The sequence below is a fragment of the Citrus sinensis genome, chromosome 7, assembly GCF_022201045.2.
Source record: "Citrus sinensis cultivar Valencia sweet orange chromosome 7, DVS_A1.0, whole genome shotgun sequence".
In the NCBI taxonomy this organism is placed as follows: domain Eukaryota; kingdom Viridiplantae; phylum Streptophyta; class Magnoliopsida; order Sapindales; family Rutaceae; genus Citrus; species Citrus sinensis.
This window is the reverse complement of record NC_068562.1, coordinates 19,567,501-19,586,637: the sequence shown is the minus strand read 5'-3', so window position 1 is coordinate 19,586,637 and position 19,137 is coordinate 19,567,501. Positions and strand designations below refer to the sequence as shown.

Here is a 19,137-nt window from a genome sequence, read left to right as displayed (position 1 = left end):
GAAATCGGTTTGGTTCCGGTTCGGAAATTTTCAACCGAAAATCGAACCTAAGAATGGTTCGGTCAATTTTAAGTTTAACCATTCGGTTTTCAATTAGAATATATCGAACCAAAACCATAAAATCGAACCGATTTTTAGATTCGTTTGGTTCTACCCACCCCCTGGGACAAGTCAAAACTCAAAACTCACATTATCAAAATAGCTAGCAATGATCATTCTCACTATACGTCTACCATCGACACTTTTATCAAACACTTTCCTAACACCATAAAAATAATAGCTTGTTTCACCATGCACAAAAAATATTGTTTGATCATATCTCTTTCTTTTTAATTTCCTTTGTTTTTATGTAATCTATCTCTCAAATTAATTTTCACAGATCAGATCCGGCACCTCATCAACAACAAAGTTGCCGAAACGTTTCTTCATCAGCCGCCACGCGGCACAATTCCATTCTAGCGTCGTGCTCTGGGTGGTTTTTGATCGAATTCTGTGCAAAATATTTAAATTAAGTTGAAGGAGATTTGGATTCGAAGAGAAAATTAGCTCTATTGGGCTCGATTAAGATGTTTTAATTTTTGTCTTTTTTTTTTAGAATTTTATATAAATGGCAGTAAAATAATAAAATAATTTTAGGACCTATTTTGTTAGTTCTATAAAAAGCTTTGGATTGGATTATTTGAAATAAATTATAGGTGCGTTTAGGATAGAGGTTGACTAACTGTAGCTTTTAGTGTTTGGTAAATACTAAGAGCATCACAAAAAAATTTTTCAAATAAGATTTTATTATTTATTTGAAGAGTTACATCAATATTTAAGGAGTAATGATACAGCCACAAACTCTTGTTCAAACTTATTTTGTACAAACTGACGTGTCATTAATTCATTGGTTGAATGAAAATATAAATTAATAAAAACAAATCATGTGGGCCAAGTAATATTTAATTCAACCAATCTTATCATGCCACATTAGTTTGTACAAAATAAGTTTGTACAAGAGTTTGTGGCTATATCATTACTCATATTTAAGACTCTAAAAAACACTCTAATTAAGATTCTTCAAATAAAAAATGATCTTCTCTTTTCAAATTTGAAGAGTTACTTTCTCCCTCTTCAATTTATATTTTATTACTTTTTGTTAAAGAAAAAGAGAAATGTGCTTTAATTACTATTGACTTTTCCTTTAAAAAAATAGTTATTTAATTAAAATAATATTAACTCATTTCTATTTGAAGAGTCTTTTGGAGAACAATATCTTTTTTCACTCATCTATTTGCCACATAGGTAAACAAATGAATATTTAAAGAGTAAAATTTATAAAGTCTTTTGGAGATGCTCTAACTGTCGTAACTTGGAATTATTTTAATATAATTTTTTTATTTATATGATGGAAAATATATTATATCTTTAATAATGTTGACAAAATTATTATTTAAAATTTATATTCACTACATATTATTAATTTTTGTTTCATAATTATAGTTTTTTTTACAACAGTTGCAACTTAAAAGTTACAGTAACTCAAACAAAACTTATATTTTATTGCGTATTTGTTGAGTAAAAAAACCTTAGAATTATTTATCTTTCGGCCATCATATTATTCCATTTACAAAAATGAAAAAAAAAATTATCCCATGGGAGACGCTCGATTAGTTGGATTAGGATTATACTGTTTATTCAATTAAAAATAGTAAATTAAAAATATTAAGTTATATTAATATGTGATGAATTTAATAAAAAATATTGATTTTAATAAATATAATTTTTAATTTTTTATGACACAATCAATATTTTGCAAAAAAGTTTCACTAATTTAAATTTAATTAATTAATTAATTTATTTAAGTAATATTTTATTATGCATTTACTAATCAGTTATTAGAATGGGTAAAAATCAAAATGGATTATAATGAAAATGAAAATAAGTTGTCTAGTTGAGATACAAAAATAAAAAATAGAATGAGTTATATTTTCAATGACAATAAGAATAATAATAATAACAATAATATAATAATATTTTAATTGATGACAAAAGTGAAATTATAAAATTTGGATGGTGAAATATTGTGAGTTCAAAAAATGAAGAACTTGATTCCCAACTCCTATAGGAATTAATGATGTGTTTACTTATTAGATTATTGAATAAGAATTTAAACACAATCAAAAATTTCTTTTTCACCTCATTTAAAATGTAGGAATATTATCATTTATCCACGGTAAATTTTCCCACATATCAATTCAATAGCATTGTTTTTTTAAAATCATATTTTCACCCAATGCTTAAAATTTTTATCACTTTATCATCAAAATGTTAAAATAACTAAATATTTCACAGAATGTAAGTTAAAAGTTGATTTGTCCCTGGAGCTAGGGGTGTTCAGAATCCAATCTGATCCGCTCAATCCGTCTGATCCGTAATAATATAAAATCCGTGAATCCGCAAAATATATATATATATATATATATATATATATATATATATATATTTATTTATTTAGTTAAAAAATTATTATAAATTTAATTAAAGAATATTATAAATGTGACATTACATAGTTACATAAGCACTATAATATATCTTAACCATTACCCAATAATAATATAAAATAATTAAATAATCAAATATACAAATATAACTTGTAAAAATTGTAAAACAAAATAAAAGCAAAGTTACACGTACTAACAAAAGCAAAGTAACATAACGCCAAGTTACCTACAATTTGCAAAGTCACCCAAAAGCAAAGTAACATAATGCCAAGTCATCAACAATTTGCAAACAAAAACCCCTAAGCTTCCCCGCCGCCACATGCACTAGCAACACCCAATACTAGTTCGACACACTCTCAACACCAATTTGAAGGACGTCGGCCGCACGATTCCAACGAGGGCAAGGCATCTTCTTCCCCGAGTCTATCAAGCCACTTCATAATCACTGGTTCCAGCCAAACAATTGCACTATCACAACCTTCAAGATTGCCACCCGTACTTCTCCTGGTTCTCATCATTGACAGCTCCGTAATCACCACTTTTCGACAAGTACAACAGCCCTGGTGAAGGATTAGATTGTGTTTGGTTTCAGAAATTTTGCCATTTCAATTAATTGTGGCTTTATTTGAACAATTAATTTCGGTGTCATATTAATGTATTATTGTAACTTTATTTGAACAATTAATCTTAGTGTGTTATATTTTGAAACTTTAAAAGTATTATTGTAGCTTTATTTGAACAATTAATCTCGATGTGTTATATTTTGAAACTTTAAATGTATTATTTTAGTTTTATTTAAATAATTAATTTGTTTAAATTTTATTCAATTCTAAATTTAATTGGTAGTAAAATTATTTTTATATTAATTTTTTTTAATTTCATTAGTTCATGGATTGGGGAGAACTAAGAATTTTTAATTCGGAAACTAATGCGTAAAATGGTGGATTGGATATGGATTAAGTTAAATTCGCATCCGATCCGCAGACGTATGGATTGAATATGGATTGAGTCAAATCCGCATCCGATTCGCAGATGTATGGATTGGATTTGAATTGAGTTTAATCAATCCATAGATTGGATTAGATTGAAAAATTATAATCCGTAAAATTGTGGATCGGATATGGATTGATATCCAATCTATAAAATTCGATCCGCGAACACCCCTACATGGAGCTTAAAAGATGATTTTGTCATTTGAAATGAAAAAAATTACAAAAGAGAAATTTACCCTAAAAACGTTAGCTATTAAATTATAAAGGGCTGCTTTTCTATCATATAAGCCTATTGCTATGCATTCAAATATCAAATTCCAACTAATGCAAGTCAAACACTTCAATTTTGATAATATCATTTAAACACAGCAACCCCTAGCCATTTAAAACATTATAATGGTAAGCCAAATACCCCAACTTAATACTTTATCATTTAACAACAACAACTATTGCAAACATTATAATTCATTCAAATATAAAATATCCACCTCTTTTTAATTTTCATTCAAAACCAAATATACTTTCAGCCTTCACACATAATTCAAATTAAATAATGGCCTCCAATAGTTACTTAAGTACCAATTCTAGGGGTCGATCTAAAAAACCTGCAGAAGTTACTTGTTACCCTAAAGAATATAACTATGGAGTGCAAACATGTGCTTTGGCATCTACTATATTGGAAAATCCTAACAAAACTATTTTGAATATACAAATTTTTTTAAGTGCAATTTTTAGGAATAGGCAAAAGAAGACATAGAAATGTGTAACACCACATGTGGTCATGACATGAAGCCAAATGAAAATGTAATGACGATGAATAATAGGCTACAATGCATTAAAGCAAAACTAAAATTGGTCAATGCTTTTGTTTATAATTTTGTGGTAGGCTTATGCATGAGAAAGTAATGTATTAGACATGACAAAGTACTGTAGCATTCAATCCTTGTTGGTTAAGATGAATGAAAATCAAAAGTGTTTTCATTAAACTTTTTTAGATAGTTAATAGAATAATAATAGTACGTGCTTTCAAATCATGACATAATATGATAATGCATTAACAGCTTATTATAATACTATCAGCTTGTGCATTCAAAATACAAAATAACCTAATGTATTAGTAACAGTTTGGGCATTTAAAATAGGATAATATTAACATTTTACTAACCATCTACGATATGTGAAGCTTATGAACCTTAAGTTGGATTTGGAGAAAGATTATTAGCTTCATATCGACCTGCATAGAAAAATTATAACTTTATAATCTAAGACAAACATTGGCTATTTCTAGACATCAAACATCAATATTAGAATAGTACCTCTTCTACCTCTAGTTGTAGTAAATGAAGAAGCTCCTCTTATTCTTTTACCTCATCTTTCTTTATTAATAGTAAAACTTTCCTCTAGACCAATTATAATCTATTTAAATTGTAATATATAAATATAAAGAAATTATCAATAACTACAACAAACTAAAAATTATTTTATACTCAAATCAATATTTACCCTTTTTTTTGTCCTCGTTGAAGTACTTGCTGCACTAGAAATCTTTCTTGGTCCACTAGCACCCTATTTAAAATTACATATGTAACAATAAAGTATTAAGCTCAATATAAAAAAAAAAGTAATTAAAATAGTAAGTAATAGATTGACACTTTATTTTGAGCTCTCATTTCTTTTGCTATCGATGACCTTAATGGGCATTTCCTCACATTGTGGTTTGTCCCACCACAAAAGGAGCAACAAATATAGAATAATCTAGTTTTTTTCATTGGCTTAGTAGATGCTCTCTTCCTCCACTTCTTTGGTCTTCCAATCTTCTTCATAATCTTTAGTGGAGAAAGGTTTGGCCTATCGCAAAGGTCTTATGTAGTCTTACTAGGTATAGCTTATACATTATTATATAAGTGTTTAAGTATGCCTATTTGGTGAAGTATTTTGGTAGGTACTCTTATGTTGTTTGTCTTGTATAAGTAATTGCATCCATAGCATAAGTATAAGGAAGTTAATCTATTTCCTAATAACCACAATTACAAGACTTGCTCATCATATCAAGAATAAACCTCTTTGCTGGATAGTAATTCTTATCCTTAACTTGAAAGTAATTTAATAAATAGCAATTGTCCAACAATGGAAAAAATATATATTATAATGAAAATGATTCAAATTCACATCTGAAAGTGAAAACCATCAAAAGTCATTATATTAATCTTGTTTCCTACTTCATAAGCACCATCCAATTCTTTTCTCACTTTAAGTGGAATATTGCTTGTCCAAGTATTTACTTCATTTCTGCTTTCTGTGAATTATGTCAAAAACATGCATCTGATCTCTTTAAGCATGGTTAAACAAGACTTATCTCTGTGGGGGTAAGGTCCAACTATTAAAGTATTATGAATTATTGGTACTTGTATGGTCCACTTTATAATTATTGTTATACTTATATCTTATCCAAGTAAACTTAAAAAGCTCGGTCTCTAACCATTATCATGCCTCTAACTTTTTTTTTTTTTATCTTTTCTATTGCATTTGTGTAATCATACTTTGTAGTGTTACTAACAACCCTCCAAAATAGATTCCTCAAAATAACACCAGGATGTTCTTTTCAGAAGTTAGCATATACATATCTAGCACATAAGTTATGATAGGCAGTAGGCCACATGGTCTCAATTGCTCTGAATAAACCTTTTTGTCTTTCAATACAAAAGGTAATCTGACATGATTTATTATCAAAATATGAAGGTAAGATTTCCAAAAAACTATGTCTATCTTTTACTATTTTTTATCTGATAGACTGTTAATGCTAATAAGACCATTCTATTATTGGCATCCATATCTATAGTAGTTAATACAATTGCACCGTATTTTGATTTTAAATGACATCCATTCAACGCAATGTATGGCCTTTAACCATTCTGAAGCGCATTTTTTAATGTTGAAATACCATAAAGAATCTCTGAAATAACACATTATCAAGCCTAATGAATACAGCACAAAGCACTTTACAAATCGCATTAAGATCATACTTGTGAATCATTGTAGTATATTAAAATGAGTCCTCATAGCCCTTTAAATGATTTCTATAAATGTCTATTCTTGCCTTCTGATAACTCTATGAAATAAGAGTTATTATAGTATTTTTTAAACTTAAACTATTATTACTTAGAGAGTAAATGATGTGTTTTTATTGCATTTTTTGTTAAATTTTTCATGAACATTCATTTAAGTTTAATTTTAATAAATTGATTGTGTTTTAGATCACTTTATGCTCTGATTATGTGCATGATTGTAGGTGACCAAAAGCTCAAACTTTATGGATGGAATGTTGCAGTAGCAGACTTGCAGAATGACAAAGAATTTTTCTGTAAATGAACTAAAACAAGTTTAAATAAGAGAAGATGTTGTAGCAATTATTGCAGCAATTCAGGAGCAAATATAGATAAGACTACTCGCATGTTAACTAGCAAAACAACGATAGGTGGCACAAAAAGATATGCAATCCAATGTTTCTAAAAAAAAAAAAATACTTGGCAAGATGCTTTTGGTTGCCCTAATTTCAATATATAAAAAGAACACATGTGAAAGAAACAAGAGAGGATGACGCGTCAGACAAAAGTAACAAAGAGAAAAAAAAAAAGAGAACAAGAGAGAGTTGAGGGCTGTAGTAAGGGATTTCTGAGAAAAAGAAGAAGAGGTCATAAAAACCAAAGAGAGAGTCATCTTGAATTTAGCTAATATCAATTTCTACTCTTGAATGACTTGTTTTCATCTCTCTATGTGAATGTATTTAATAGCAAAAACAAGTTTTGTTACTGTTTTATCACCTATCATAAACAAAATTTTGATGTAATTAGGTGTTAAACAAACTTAATGGTTATTTGACTTATATATCCGTGTTTCTTAGAATCTACTGTAACATTTTTCCTTGATTTTATTTATTACAAATTTCTATTTCGGTTGACCACCCATTTAGTGGATACTAGCTAAAAATGAGCCTTAAAAATGTATGACTTAGTGGAATAAATCAAGACAATACGTGATTTTAGATTGAGTTTCCCAAGTTGAGTTTATCTCAGTTTGAATAGGATCATGCTTAATCTAAGATTAATGAAGAATTAGACGTAGAGATTCATTTTGTAAGGCAATTGGAATTTAGAACGCATAATGTTATATCTAATGTTAGTATAACAACTTGTCACTACTAGGTTGCATATAGATATAAGATATTCAACATGTGACAACTGAGGATGCATGAAAGATTCTACTCAGTGCTGTAGCAACAGTACCGTAATTGAAAAACAGTCAATATCATTAAATAAGTTTATGACTTAACTACTCCTTTCCATTGATTATATCTTTGTGCTTGACCTAAGATTTCCTTTATTGCATTCTATTTATTGCATTTTTAATTTCGCTAGGTCATTAATTTCATCAATAATTTTATTTTTAATTAGACTTAGATTGCACTGTTAAGATATAACATCAATCCCTAGGAAAATGATTTGAATACTTATCATTATATCACTTGTTATGTACATATGCACATTGACACCTACAGCAATACACATCAGCACCTTCTCTCCAGCCCTATACAATTTCAAATTCTCTATCCTCACATCAAATGTCTCATGCATAAACTTCACATGAAGATCTACTGTAACTTGACTCCTTATATTCTCTACTATCCATTTACTTCCTTGTCTGTCTACAATCATATTTCTTTTGCAACTATTTGATTATAAATCCACCATTAACTTTCATTATACCTCTCACTTATATCATCGACGATCATCAATTTTGCATTTGTTGTGAAATCTCCTAGGCTTATTACACACCTTTGTAATTTCAAAATTTTTATCCACTATCATTTCACTTAACATAGATCTGAAATAGTCAACATCATCCAATAAATCTCCTAACCTAAGTCTATGCTTACCATCAAGACTTGGCTATAGGCATGCACTTCCATATGATCCATAAGTTCAATAGTGCTCAGATCATAATCTGAGTTAGATGTCTCAACCATCACTTAATGATCTAAGTCAATTCTTAGATTTGCACCCTTGGGTATGTTTCGGTCATTTTTAAGATCATCATAAGTAGCAAAATCCTCCTCAAAATCTGATAACCAATCATCATTATAATCAATCTCATGACCAACCTTCTTATTTAGGTTTGTTTATGGTCTATGTCGTCAGTCTTAGTGGTATTTCATCACCATCATCAATCGCATGCCCAACATTCTCATTCAGGTTTGTTTGTGGTCCATATATAGGGATGGCAATTTCTGGGTCCGAGTCTGGGTTTGGCCTCTTTGGATTCGGACCCGGATACAAATTTTTTGTACCAAACTCGAATTTGAACTTGAATTTTTTCAATATGTGTCCAGGCCAAGTTCAACCCGGAAAAACTCGGGTACTTGTATTCCAGGTTTTAAACCCGAATTGCTTAAACTAAATAGAATTTGGAAAAAAAATTAACTTGTTCTGAAGAAAACAAATACAAATCACATGACATATCCAGGAAATACAATACAAGTATAGAATCTAAAATTCAAAGTTTCAAAGTAATAAACATCCATAGATACAAATCCATAACATAAATCTACAATTCAAAGTTCAAACTTCAAATTACTAGTCTAAAGACTAAACTCTCGATCATCTACTTTATTTGACTATTGCTTGCTCATCAAACTTTCACTAATCAAATGCTCCGTAGAAATTATTGCTTCCTCTTGAATTCCATCTAAAAGAAATGTATAAATCATAAACATAATGAACAAGACAACTAGTTAGTGATAAATTGAAAATAAAAATAATATAAGAAATTCATTTGATTCTAATAAATAAATTTCCTGTACCTTCTAGGTTTTGTTCAAGGTAAAAATAATTTTGAGTGCACACCAACGCCACCACTGTAGATGGATGAAGTTTACTATGATGGGGGCTCAAATATCTACCTCCAGTATTAAAAGAATACTCAAAAGCAGTTGTTGATACATGAATTGCCAAAAAGTCTCTTGCAGTCTTTGCAAGTATAGAATATTTGCCTTGATTATTCTTTTATCATGACAAAATATCAAATTAACTAGTTGAAAGCAAACCACTTCCCTCAAGATAAAGCTCTAATTTTGATTTAGAATGACTATTATGTGTGTTTTCATTTCTAATGATGCCCACTCATCAGCCATTTCATCTAAGTCCAAGTCCAACATAATAGAATCCCTTGTTGTAGTAGCTTGAGAATTGGTAGAACCATTAACCCCCCCCCCCCCCCCCCCCCAACTTGAATTTGATGAATGCTTTACTTTATACTCATGCACTAAATCAATAAATAACTTACGCACCATTTCAATTTCAGTTTTAACTTTTTCCCCACATATTTTAGGAAATAAAAAGTTAATAAGTAGCATTTTATGCCTAGGATCTAACATAGTCCCCGTTGCAAGAACTCCATGAATAACATTCCAATACTTGTCATACTTTACAATCATCATAGTGGCCATATTTCTTATCCCTTCAACTGTTGATTGCAACCATGCATTCATTGATAATCTAATTTCAAAAATCTTAGCAACAAAATAAATTAGATGTTGGATATTATATCCCTAAAAAAAGTTCTGTCAACTTATAAAAGCTCTTTAGATACTCACACATAAACTTTGACAAATTCATTTTTGACTCACTAGGCAAAGATGTATAATTTCTCTCACGTTCCTTTAAACGATCAAATACATCTTTATACAACAACATAGTAAGTGGAGTTCTATCTAGTTTTACAATCAAGTACCAAGTTCTTGGTTTCTTTAATACCTAATTATTTTTTTGCATCATCAAAATTTTCAACCCTAGCAGGTGTTGCTGTCTAGTAATGAACATTGTCGCTAATTTTTCAACTCCCTTTTATATCACAAATAAACCATCCCTGACTATAAATTTCAATATATGAGCACAACAATGCATATGAAAGAATTTGCCACCCATAATCATTGAATTAATAGAAAATTTCTTCAACAACAAGTCAATTATGGTATCATTTATAGCACAATTATCAATAATTAAAGTGGACAACTTTCTATCTATATTCCAATCCATCAAACAATCAAGCAACTCATTGCACATTACCTCACCACTATGTGGAGCTAACATATATAAACCTAACCATGTGAAAAAATAATTAAAATATTAAATAGTACATTAATTTATGCTTAAAAAAAAAGAGTTTCAAGAATATTACCTCATAATACGACTTCACAACACCCATGAGCTATCAATGTAATGTGTCGTAATAACCATGTACCTTTTTTTTTTATTACTAGCAATCCACATATCTATAGTAACCGCAAATTCTACTCTCACAAGCTTCCAAAATACTCATTGTCTTCTTCTTTTTTTCCAACATAAAAAAACTTCAAATTTTCAACTTTGATAGTGTTTCTATTAATAGTCTCAATAGAAGGTTATAGTAGTTTCAACATGTCGTAAAACCCAACATATTCAACAAATACTAAGGGAAACTTATGAAATACAATCATTCTAGCCACAAAAAGCTTTATTGTTGCCATATCCAACTTTGATTCAAAACTGCAATTACTAATTGCAGTGGTTCCATAAGCTTTAGAAGAAAACGATAGGTGCATTTGTTGCACATTCTTGAATGACCTTCTAGGACAACATTTAGTATGATTGTGTTAGCCTAAGGGGCTATACATAATGTAATTTTGATGATAACAAACATATATATTAAGTGATTTAATAAATATTGTATTTCACATTTTCACTAGTTTTTGAAGGGTAATATTTATGCAAGTGAATCAAGTGAAATCAAGCTCAAGACTATGGCGAAATCAAGAATAAAGTTTAGAGCTCAACGAACAAATTAGTGCGATAAATTCTTGTAAAGCCGGTATGATTTAATTGATACATGAATTAGCATTTGAGAAGCTCAAGAGATTAATTTAATTAATTACTTTTCATAAACTAAAAGGTTTTATTTTTATTAGGTAAAGTATTTTGTGGATTTAAGTAATTTGGACTTAAATGTAAAGTTTTGAAATCTTTGATAATAAGTACTATTATTGAATTTCGGAGTTGGACCTTTTTACAAACATTTGAAATGTTTTGGGTCATACTATAATTTATGAACATTTTGGACTAAAGTGAAAGATTTTGAAAACTTTAAAAATATGGGTATTATATTAAAAGGACATTTTTGCGAAATAATAATATTTTTGGGGCCATATCATAATTTCAAAAAGTTTTGGAAAGACAACTATTGTTAGAAAATTCTGAAATTGGATCTATTTTTAAAGGTTTATGACGTTTTGGGTCGTAATATAATTATAAAAAGTTTTGGACCAAAAATATAATTTTAGTGAACACTGTTACAGTAGCAAAATTCAAAAATAACAATAATATCACTGTTCATGAGTGGCTAGCCGGATAAATCAAGCAGCTAATCGCTTGGTTGCGGTAATTTGCCTATAACGGCTAGTTTTAGGGCTTTAACTATAAAAACTCAACTGAAACTTCATTTTATCAATCAATGCAAGCAAATATAAGATCATACAACATATATTGAGCTTTCAAAACGCAAATCATCATAGATTGAATCATTGTTGAGCTATTATTTGCATATTCACTCTTAAAGAGAGTTTTTGTTGTAATTTTCATTTCTTATCAAATTGTGTGTGTAAGTGTGAGAAACACTTGGGGTGAAGATATTGAAGAGATAATCTCTTGATTGTAAAGGTTCATTGACACCTTGGAAGTCAATTGTACGAACTTGAAGCCTTGAGAGGCTTGGATAGTGAAATTCTCGAGCTTGATTGGCTTGGAGGCGTGGACGTAGGCGAGGATTGCCGAACCACGTAAAAATCCGTGTGTTTGTTTTTCTCTTCCCTTACTCTTTTATTTTTATGCTTGTTTGAATTTATTGTTTTCTATTCCATTAAGGCGTTAGATTAATTTGTTGTGCGAATTATATTGCATAATTTTTAAAAACCCAATTCACCCATCTCTTGGGTTGCGTAAGTTGCATTTAAGATTGATCAAGTGATTAGTACCCTTGGAATAATGTTCTTGTATAACTAACCCACAATAGTTGCAAAATGCCTGAACTTTCTCACCCAATTTAACTTTTTTAAAATGATTCCAAGCATATGAAACTACTCTGCCACCACCACTTCATTTTTTTAAAGTGACGAGAGCAACATTACCCCTATGGCCAGGACCATAGCCACAAACTACTGTTGTTGAATCTGGTTATAATTCAACAACTGTATCATGATTATTTTCTACTTTTGTTCTGACCCTCACATACACTTTCATCACTCTTTTAAGAGACATTCAAATCGTTTCTTTGTTTATTTTCCATCATGAATTTGTCACCTTACAAAAATTATGTCAAGATATAATTATTTCCATAGCTAACAACAAATCTAGCAACTTCTTCCAATTTATATGCTATTTTTAACTATAAAAACTATACAACCATTTCTATTCTATTAACAACAACCATAAAAAAATAGAGAATAAACATTAAAATCATAAAGTATATTAGTATAGATGTTAAAATTGTAAAGAGAGCATAACAACCAGCAGCTCATAAATTGCAAAGAGAGTATAAATGATAAAATCAAAGCATAACAGAGCATAAATTGCAAAGAGAAAATCTTAAACTCACAAGTATTCATAACAACAGCTTATGAATATGATGATGAACACATAATATGGTCGCGATTAGGGCATATTTCAACCTGTTTTGCTGCTCATGACAGAGAAGGCTGGTGATGCTGACGAGACGAACACAACCGCCTCAAGGTGGTGGCTACCGAGGTAATGACGATGTTGATTAATGTGATTTGAATAAGAGAATTAGAGGAGAACTGATGACAAGAGAGTGAGAGATTAAGAGAGGAAATGGCAAATTAAAATTTGGGAAAGGGAGTGTTTGGCAAGGTAGGGCTTTTAAAAATTTTTCTATTTATATTAAATATTTTCTAAAAAAATATCACGATTCGCGTTTTTGAATTTGCGGGTTTTACCTGAACCCAGAAGTATACGGGTTCTCAAAATTTCATTCAGATTTCATATGACAATTGATTCGGTATGGGTTGAACCTAGCCCGAATTTTCTGGGTTCAACTTGGATCTGGGTTTGATTGCCATCCCTATCCATGTATGCCTCTAGTCTTAGGTGTTAGTTCATTTCCACTATAATTCACCCATAATAATTCTCTGCAGATAGTCGAACTCCTAAGTTATGTAGCATGACTTATAACACTTTGTCAAGCAGTAAATCAAGCCTCAGGGTTGGCAACACCGTTGCTTTAAACAATATCACTTCCAATGAGTCAAGTATAGCTAGCTGAATCTACAAGACTACCTCAAAATCTAAAAAAACCATTAGCTTGTTCTCTAGGTTGGTCACAAAATCTATAAGCAACAGACTTCGAACAAGAAACAATAGAACTCAAATTCACATTAGCAAACAATTAAAAAGAATAGTAACATAATTTAGCCTATTGAAAAAAAGAATTGGAAGTAATTTGCATTCATAGTATTTACGTTCATATGGAACAACATTTTGTTTTTCAATTTTCAACACCATTGTTATATTTTTCATTACATTAGACTCAATTACAGCGAAATCCACAAAATAATTCATATAATTTTCCATTACTAAGCATGTTAACTTCTAAGGCTTTCACAATCAAGTAAGAAATCATTAGGATCTCACATAGAACTAACATATAATGACATGCACGAAATTTGTATACCTATAGTAGTTCAAAATTCAAAAGAAATCTTTGATGAACTCACCTTATAGCAGTAAATCCAAAACTGAGTTTGATTTCATCAGTTTGATGTCTTCAATTGTTCCAAGGAGCTGTTTCAACCATACTCGTCTCTTTTAGCATCAAAAGCTTTAGGAAATTTGGTTATTTTGTTGTTGAAAATTGTGTTTTGTGAGAGGGAAGAGAGGGAGTATGAAGGAAAATGTTCCACCTTTGTTAAAAATGTCAGGACCACCATTTTTATTTGTTTGTTTTATAATTGAATGATGTGTTTCAACTTTAATGTCAAATTCTTAAAACGTCATTATAATGCCAGCAAATTTTTAACTATATTAACATTTTGGTGGTCAAGTGATAACTGCTTAAATATTAGGTGGTAAAAAGTAGCTTTTAAGAAACCTTGGAACTAAATTGATATGTCAGCAAACTTTTGGTGGATAAATGAGAATACCCTAAAAAATTAAATAATAAATTATATTATAAATATAATATTTACAATTAAAATAATAATAGTAGTAGTAGTAATAATAATAATACCAATAATAATAGTAATTATTATCTTTCTGTAATAATTACTATTATTATTATTGTTAATATTATTAAAATATACTATTATAATTGTAGTTATAACTATTATAATGATAGTAACAATAATATTATTATAATAATTGTCATTATTTTATCTTGTTTTATCTTGTTATTAATAATAATTATTATATTGGGTTTAATTTGGTATTACCTTCTCGTAAATTGATTATTTTTAAATCACCTCCTTACTTTTGAAAACTTCAATTTACCTCATTTAAAAAAAAGATTAAAAAAAAGTTCATTAACCCACCACTAGGGGTGGGCAAACTCGGGTTTGGATTAACCCAATCAGATTTCAAGTTGATTGGGTTGGAAAAAAACTCATTCAAAGTCAACTCGAACATGTAATCTAATCCGATCTTTTCTGAACATATTCGGATCGAATCAAATCGAAGCAAAAAATTAGATTAAGTTCAGATGGATCGGATTCGGGTTGAAGCTTACACACACATTATATATATAGGATTTTAATCTATTCAAGTATTCATGGCAAAAAAAATCAATTCATATTTTTCATTTAATCTTACAAGGATTTAACCATTCAAGCTCTAAATTTTCAATACATAAATTTTCTGATTTTATTATTAACAATACCATCAAAAGTTTGGGTTAAACTTTTGTATCAGTCCCTAGCTTAAATACATAAAAGTTGGAGGAACTTAGAAAAGCAGATTCGGTCTATGATAATTGTAGGTCAGTAGTCGAGTAAGTGTTGCGTCTCAACGTCTGTATCAGTTTGGCGAGTACTGCCACTGTCGTGTGACGTGCTACCACTAGTAGCTACTACGTGTGTGCAATACTGCTACCACTATGTTGTGTGTGTGAATAATGAATTGCTACTGCCACTATATTGTGTTGTGTGTTTGTGTTGTGCTGCAGCTATTGCCAATTTTTGTAAATTATAAGTTTTTGTTGTTGCGTGTTAATTGAATAGAATTATGTTTTTATTAGAAGAGGCCAACTGCTCAAATTTTTTGATCGGATCGAGTCACGATATGATCAGATTGGTTAAATTACTTTATTGTATTATACTGTATTGCATTATTTTAATGCAGGTGTATTGTATATTGTATTGTATTAATATTGTACTATAATAATGTTGTACAATATCTGGTGCTACATTGTACTATATTAATTTTTAATTATATTATGTTTGGTGTTATATTGTATTGTATTAATTGTTTTATTAGTTAAATTATATATCTAGAAAATAACATTTCTTAGCACTTTTTTAATTCTAAATATAGAAGTCTTAAATTTAAGAAATTTAATTTTTTTTAGTTTAAATGTTAAAATGTAATAATATTTTATATCATTATTTACATTATTATTAATTTTAAATTAATATTTATTCAACTTCATTCATATTTAAATATATATTATTAGTTATATTAAATTACTTAAAAATGATTAATTTTATATATTAATTATTGTAATATAATTAAATATGGCCATATTATATTATATTTTTATATCTTATTTAAGTATTTACTGGTATCAATCAATTTTATATACTAATTATTATAATATAATCAAATAATACATTATTTAGTTATATTTTTAATATAATAAAAATTAAAATATAAAATTTTTAGAATAAAATAATAAATTTATAATTTATAATTTATATTAAAAATATTATATTATATTATATTAAAAAGTTACAATAACAATAGTGACAACATAGTAGCAGCAACGATCGATAGCAGTAATAATAATGACTGGCAATAGCAGTGACGATGACAATCTATTTTTTGTTTAAATTTTTAAATTGAGGATTGTTATTACCTAACAATCAATACTAGGCCCAATGATCCAGTCGAGCCCATAAGGTACGCAATTCATGGTAGACCCAAGTTACTATAGTGGGATTACTATAGTGGGATTACTACTATGAATTATGGTTTGGAAGGTTTAAAAATACTAAAGTGAAGCTCAATTCACATTGGATCTTTAGCCAAGTCCACTTGAGGGATCTTAGCCTATAAGGAAATCACTTATAAAACGAGTTAGTGGAGAGTCAATCATTATAAAATAGTAATAAATCCTAAATCTTAAATCATAAATAATAAATTTAGTTTAAAACACTAAATCCTAAATCATGCATTAATATTTAATGTAAAACATTAACTGATATTTAATGCAAAAATATGCATTAAAATTAATGATAATCATGCATTGATATTTAATGCAAAAACATGTGTTAAAATTTAATGATAAGCATGCATTAACATTTAATGCAAAAGAATGTGTTAAAATTTAGGGTCATTCTATAATGCCGTAACTAAATTTAAGGCATTGATGCCGTAATGGACATGGACCATTAGATTTGAATAAAAAATCTCTACCATTAATTCTAAATAAATAGGTAATCTGTTACCTAAGTAGCAGGTAATTACTCTTTTTTGTTCCAATTCCAGGTTACATTTACCAATTTTATGTGTGATTTACAAGTTTTATGAAATTTTTATAAGTTAATGTTGATTTACAAATTTTATGCAACATTTACAAGTTTTTGTTTTGTTTACAAGTTCTTCTTACAATTTACAACTCTAACATTAATTTACCTATTTTTCTATTAATTTACTAGTTTTATGTGTAGTTTACATATTTTATGTTTTATTTCACACTTAATGTGAATTTACTAGTTCTATGTCATTTTTCTATGTTTTTGTTTTGTTTACAAGTTCTTCATACAAATCACAACTCTAGCATTAATTTACTCATTTTTTTCATCCATTTACTAGTTGTCTGTGTGATTTACACATTTTTTGTTTTATTTCACAATTAATGTCAATTTACTAGTTCTATGTCATTTTTATAAGTTTTTGTTTTGTTTACAAGTTCTTTGTGCAAATTACAATTCCAACATTAATTTACCATTTTTTCATTAATTTACGAGTTTTGTGTGTGGTTTACATATTTTTTGTTTTATTTCACTCTTAATGTGAATTTACTAGTTCTATGTCATTTTTCTAAGTTTTTGTTTTATTTACAAGTTCTTCGTATAAATTACAACCACAATATTAATTTACTTATTTTTTCATCCATTTACTAGTTGTTTGTGTGATTTACACATTTTTTATTTTATTTCACAATTAATGTCAATTTACTAGTTCTATATCATTTTTATAAGTTTTTGTTTTGTTTACAAGTTCTTCGTGCAAATTACAATTCCAACATTAATTTACTAGTTTTATGTGTGGTTTACATTTTTTTTTGTTTTATTTCACACTTAATGTGAATTTAGAAGTTCTATACCATTTTTCTAAGTTTTTGTTTTGTTTACGAGTTTTTTTTGTAATTTACAACTCCAACATTAATTTACTAGTTTTATGTGTGATTTACACATTTTGTGTTTCATTTCACAATTAATGTGAATTTACTAGTTCTATGTCATTTTTTTTAAGTTTTTGTTTTGTTTACAAGTTCTTCATACAAATTACAACTCCAATATTAATTTACTCATTTTTCCATCAATTTACAAGTTTTATGTGTGATTTACACATTTTTTGTTTTATTTCACAATTAATGTCAATTTACTAGTTCTATGTCATTTTTATAAGTTTTTGTTTTGTTTACAAGTTTTTCGTGTAAATTACAATTCCAACATTAATTTACCATTTTTTTCATTAATTTACGAGTTTTATGTGCCGTTTACATATTTTATGTTTTATTTCACACTTAATGTGAAATTACTAGTTCTATATCATTTTTCTAAGTTTTTGTTTTGTTTACAAGTTCTTCCTACAAATTACAACTCCAACATTAATTTACTCATTTTTCCATCAATTTACTAGTTTTATGTGTGCTTTACACATTTTTTGTTTTATTTCACAATTAATGTCAATTTACTAGTTCTATTTCATTTTTATAAGTTTTTGTTTTATTTACAAGTTCTTTGTGCAAACTACAATTCCAACATTAATTTACTATTTTTTTTATTAATTTACGAGTTTTATGTGTTGTTTACATATTTTTTGTTTTATTTCACACTTAGTGTCAATTTACTAGTTCTATGTCATTTTTTTAAATTTTGTTTTGTTTACAAGTTTGTCGTACAAATTACAACTCCAACATTAATTTACTCATTTTTCCATCAATTTTCTAATTTTATGCGTGATTTACACATTTTTTGTTTTATTTAACAATTAATGTCAATTTAGTAGTTCTATGTCATTTTTCTAAGTTTTTGTTTTGTTTACAAGTTATTCGTACAAATTACAACTCCAAAATTAATTTACTCATTTTTCCATCAATTTCTAGTTTTATGTGTGATT

At 28.4% G+C, this 19,137-nt stretch overlaps 1 long non-coding RNA gene across 1 annotated transcript; it reads right to left on the bottom strand.

Annotated features, from left to right (window-relative positions):
* Positions 1–4,602: 4,602 nt before the first annotated feature.
* On the bottom strand, positions 4,603–14,474 carry LOC127903691 (uncharacterized). Its single transcript, XR_008056424.1, has 3 exons — positions 14,295–14,474; positions 4,979–5,041; positions 4,603–4,709 (listed from the first exon to the last, which is right to left on the bottom strand). It is a non-coding gene; the product is annotated as an uncharacterized LOC127903691 (long non-coding RNA).
* Positions 14,475–19,137: the final 4,663 nt, after the last annotated feature.